The 5,167-nt window shown below is 46.9% G+C and overlaps 1 long non-coding RNA gene and 1 pseudogene across 1 annotated transcript; one reads left to right on the forward strand and one right to left on the reverse strand.

Annotated features, from left to right (window-relative positions):
- The first annotated feature begins 6 nt into the window (after nucleotides 1–6).
- LOC102239156 lies at nucleotides 7–1,859 on the forward strand (annotated as a pseudogene).
- Nucleotides 1,179–4,755, reverse strand: LOC106725332. Its single transcript, XR_001361197.1, has 3 exons — nucleotides 4,296–4,755; nucleotides 2,975–3,471; nucleotides 1,179–1,255 (listed from the first exon to the last, which is right to left on the reverse strand). It is a non-coding gene; the product is annotated as an uncharacterized LOC106725332 (long non-coding RNA).
- Between the last annotated feature and the right edge of the window lie 412 nt (nucleotides 4,756–5,167).

The following is a 5,167-nucleotide window of genomic DNA, read 5'->3' on the forward strand; positions in this document are numbered from 1 at the left end:
TCAAGGGGGGGCCAAAGAGCATGTGGCTAGCGAGCCGTGGTTTGCCGACCACTGTTCTAGATAATTCTATGAATAATTGCTGGTCTTGTCTGGGTTTGAGGAAATCCTTAATTATAGCTCTTAATTCAGTTTGGATCCAAGGTTTAAATGCTACAGTTGCCTACATACCTAGTTCCTAAGAGGACCGGACATTCAGAGGCAAATGGAATTTGCGATCTTAAAAAGTTGTTTTGGGGGGTGAAATGCTCCCGGGGACTGGGGGCATTTTGCGTTGGCAGCGGTATCCCCGCCCTAACTCACTGCGCCCCCTTTCCAGCCCCCAACATCGCTGCGAAAGCGAGGCAGTGGCGGCCACCGGGACACAAGTGGCCCAGCTGGGGAGCCCCGGGAACCCCGCACAAACTGCAGCCGAGCACAAAAGCACCTGACTGGGCGGCGGTGAGGGGGCAGTGACGCCAGAAGCCCACGTGCTCGGTTCCCTGTCGCCCTCCTCCGCAGCCCTGCTCCCCAGACCAGCCCAGAGCCCCGCGTCCTCCTCTCCGAGGTGTCAGGGCTGGGCCCCAGCCTTCGCCTCCATCTCTGTCTCCCACGATGGCGAGCAGCAGCGGCCGAGTTCATTGTCGGAGGGAAATACAAACTGGTACCGAAGATCGCGCCTGGCTCTTCCGGGGACATTTATCTGGCGATCAGCATCACCCATAGAGAGGAGGTGTCAGTGAAGCTAGAGTCTCAGAAGGCCAGGCACCCGCAGTTGCTGTAGGAGAGCAAACTCTCTAAGATTCTTCAGGGTGGGGTTGGCATCCCCCACATACGGTAGTATGGTCAGGAAAAAGACCACAACGTGCCAGTCATGGGTCTTCTTGGACCCAGCCTGGAAGACTTCTTCAATTTCTGTGCAAGAAGGTTCACAATGAAAACTCCTTATGTTCGCTGTCCAGATGATCAGTAGAATTGAATATGTGCATACAAAGAATTTTATACACAGAGACATGAAACCAGATAACTTCCTAATGGCATTGGGCGTCACTGTAATAAGTTATTCCTTATTGATTTTGGTCTGGCCAAAAAGTACAGAGACAACAGGACAAGGCGACACATACCGTACAGAGAAAATAAAAATCTCACTGGCACTGCCCGATGTGCTAGAATCAATGCACATCTTGGTATTGAACAGAGTCGCTGGGGTGACATGGAATCGTTAGGATCTGTTTTGATGTATTTTAATAGAACCAGCCTGCCATGGCAAGGATTAAGGCTGCAACAAAGAAACAAAAATATGAAGAAATTAGTGAAAAGACGATGTCCACTCCTGTGGAAGTTTTATGTAAGGGGTTTCCTGCAGAATTTGCCATGTACTTAAACTATTGTCGTAGGCTGCTCTTTGAGGAAGCCCCGAATTACATGTATCTGAGGCAGCAATTCCGCATTCTTTTCAGAACCCTGAACCACCAATATGACTACACATTTGACTGGACAATGTTAAAGCAGAAAGCAGCACCGCAGGCAGCCTCCTCAAGTGGGCAGGGTCAGCAGGCCCAAACCCCCACAGGTTTCTACGCATGAATCAAGGAACAGAAGAAGCAGTGCAGATGATCGGAGCAGCATTTGTTTCTCCCCAAATCTAGAAATTTTAGTTCATATGTACACTAGCCAGGGGTTGTGGACAACCATTTACTTGGTGTAAAGGACTTAATTTCAGTATAGACTGGCTCTGGGCAGCATTGGTGATGCTGTGTCCCGAGTTGTAGCTGCAGTAATTGTGAATATTAACTGAGATAGTGAAACATGGTGTCCAGTTTTCTATTGCATTTTTTCAAGTGGAAAAGTTAACTAAATGGTTGACACCACAGATTGGTGGAGAGATTGTGCATATGCCAATTTTTTGTTAAAATCTTTTTCTTTGAACTATACTGCTTTGAGATCTCATTTCAGAAGAACGGCATGAACAGTCTTCAGCCACAGTTGTGATGGTTGTAAATGCTCACAATTGTGCGTTCTTAGGGTTTATCCACCCCTGGGGTTTGCAAGTTGTTCACTTAAAACACATTCTTAAAATGGTTGGCTTCTTGTTTGCAAGCCAGCTGATATGGTAGCAACCAAAGATTCCAGTGTTTGAGCATATAAAAGACTGCCTGCTTACCTGTGCTAGAAATAACAGCACCAAAAAATGAAGACTTAAGAAAAACTTAGTGACTACTAGATTATCCTTACGTCTCTGCATTAACTCTATAATGTTCTTGGTATTTAAAAAAAGCATATTTGTCACAGAAATTTAGTTAACATCTTAAAACTGAATAGGTTTGTATGTTGCTTAGATAAATGTAATCACTGTAAACATCTATATGATCTGGAATTTTGTTTTTATTTTGAAATGGGAGCTTTTTTGTTTACGAGTTCATTAAAAACTAAAAACTGAAAAAAAAAGAAAGTTGTTGGGGAAAAGTAAGGGGTGTAGACAAGGAAAGAGGAGGGAGGGGTGGGTAGAGGTGTGGTAGGAAAGAGATCAGAAGGATGAGGGGAAGAGGGAGAGCTGGATATATAGGAAGGCAGGAGGACGATCCGAGGGCGTTCTCCTAGGAACATGAGTTTCTTGTTGCTTAAGTATGTCAGCTTGCTCATTAGCTGGCCAAAGAATCTTTTAGTGATACAATTTTTGAACCAGAACATTGTTTGGAGTCTTTCAAATATCAATCAAAAATGCTGCCATTGGGTCTGGCAAATCTTATTCCCTTTCTTTTCTAATGTATCTCTCAAATGAACAACCTGTTCAAATTAAATGTTCCTTAGCGTGGTTACTGAAGGCCCAAAAATTCTTGGTGAAGTTATGCCATTTAGAGAAATAGGTGCAAAAATTGGAATTGTAAAGAGAGTACAATATAAGAAGCAGGAGTTTTTCCTGGAGGAGGCGAGGATATAGATTTAGACAAGACCATGAGAACTGGCAACAGTGACTAGGAATAGAAGGCTCATTCACCTCTCGGGACACAAAATCCAGATGGAAGAACCTCATCCGGTTTCGCTGGTGACTCCACAGCAACGTTTGTCCTAGTGGATGCTGGTCTGGTGAGAATCCCAAACTCACAGGTCTGTGAGGCCAGCTTCAGCAGCAGTGTTCTGACGCCCATGCCTGTGGTCTATCCTATGATTCTCCTTCTTATAACAAACAGCACTTTTAGACAGCACAGAAAACAGTAACAAAAAAGACAGCAAAATGAAATGAATGGCCTGGTTCCATCAAAGATGCATGGGAATCAGTAACAAAACGTGAGTACCAAGCTGAGAATAAATAGCCAAGGAATTCAATGCTAAGAGAGTGAGGTCAGACTCAAGGCCGACTTACCATGGCCTTGAGGACTTGATAAGTTAAGGACAGCAAGACACATGAGGCCTGTGTGTATACTGCACCTGACAAGGCTTTGGTTGGAGGCAACAAGTAGTGCAGACCCTGTCCTGGTGGAGTCACCAGGAAAACTATGAAAAGGAAAGAAGATCGCTTAAATGAAAATGGGTAGCAGTGGAGTCAGCCCCCATCACTTGCTTTGGCAGACACACAAAGGCAGGCCAGGGGGGGTGGGAAAGCTTTATAGTTATTTTGTTAAGCCTCAGATTAAAGGAAATGTGTGTGTGTGTGTGTGTGTGTGTGTTTAGAAAAACTACAGTCTTCTGATATTAATCATACCATAATAGTACTTTAGTATTTTCCCCAAGGGAACTACTAATTTATAAGCCCCAGTATATCATTCATTATCTGTCATGAAATTTGAATTATGCATTATCTTCTCTCCGAATTCAAATTACATACATTGTATTTGACTTGGCAGTCAAAATAACAATAAGCTAACAATTTAAATCCATTGATGGAACCTCAATTATTTTGAAAACAATTCTAATGGAGGATTCAAATAACAATTTAAAAGAAATGACAACCAAGATGAACCCTGCTGTTTCAATTTCATGCCAGGCTCTGTGCTGGGAGAGCCTCTGAAGTTCCCTCTCCAAGTTTCTGTTCTCTCCACTGTAAACTGAGGACTATAACCTACTCCACTGAGAAGGCAGGAGGCTCACACCAGGCTGGTCTCAGTACTAAAAAATAACCAGAAACCAGACAGAAAGCTTATGACTGGTGGTCAATTTAATCAGGCATGCTGTCTGCTTGTGTAGCTGGTCAAGTGGCAAAGATTCTTGCATGTTCTCATTTTAATCGATTCAATTCATATGTATCAGACACAGACTATGTGCAAAGAAAGTACTAGGAGATGAAGAGGCATGGCTCTTCTCTTCCGGAGCTCACAGACCCGGGGGATCCAAGACTCGAGGAATTCTTTACTCCTGGGCCAGGCTGGCGGGCAGGGCTGTTAGGAACGAATCCTCTCCTGCTGCCGCTCCTATGGGTGCACCCACAGCCACCTGAGCCTTCTGCTCTGACTTAGCGCGCTTGGTGATGACAGTGAGCTCCGGCCTGCAGCCTGCAGCCTGCTCGGCACCGCACCGAACACTGCAAGTAGGAACTGTGTTTCATCCTCACAACCACCTTGAGAAGACATGCTGTTGTTTTGTCCCCACAAGGCTGCCGAGGAAACGGGCTTGGAGAGCCTACGCCCAGAGAGCCTGCCGAGATAGCCTGGTGAGGAAGGCAGAGCGGCGGGAGGCAGGCCCGGAGCCGTTCGCACTCAGCGCCAGCAGTGGGATGCAGGGCCTTTCCTTCTCCCTCCCTGAACTCATACAATGTAAGACCAAGAAGCCATTTCCCGGAACGTTTCCCTCATTTTACCTGTAAGGACACTCGGGTTCAAAGACGTGGAGCCTAAAGGTTACTGGCAGCCCGGGCTTCCTCCCCGGGGAACGGCCCAGCTCCCCAGAATATTCAGACACCTCTGGCGACCTATCAGTCCTTGGCCAGGCGCCCACGCAGGCAGCACGCACCGCCCCTGCGGGCTCCCCGGCAGGACCCCCGGCCGGACGCTCGCCCCCGGCGAAGCCCGCCCTCCCGCAAAGCCGGCCGCTGGGGCTGAGCTGATACCCCTCTCCCCGCGGGCGGCTGCCGGGCGAGAGCAGTTTCCTGCTCCGGGCACTCGCTTCGCCTCCGCAGATCATTCTGGCTTACATAGGCACACACATTTTTAACAGATAATCGATTAATCCATACTGTCTGCCAGTTACTGAGCTT

This window comes from Myotis brandtii, unplaced genomic scaffold, assembly GCF_000412655.1.
Source record: "Myotis brandtii unplaced genomic scaffold, ASM41265v1 scaffold1563, whole genome shotgun sequence".
NCBI lineage: Eukaryota > Metazoa > Chordata > Mammalia > Chiroptera > Vespertilionidae > Myotis > Myotis brandtii.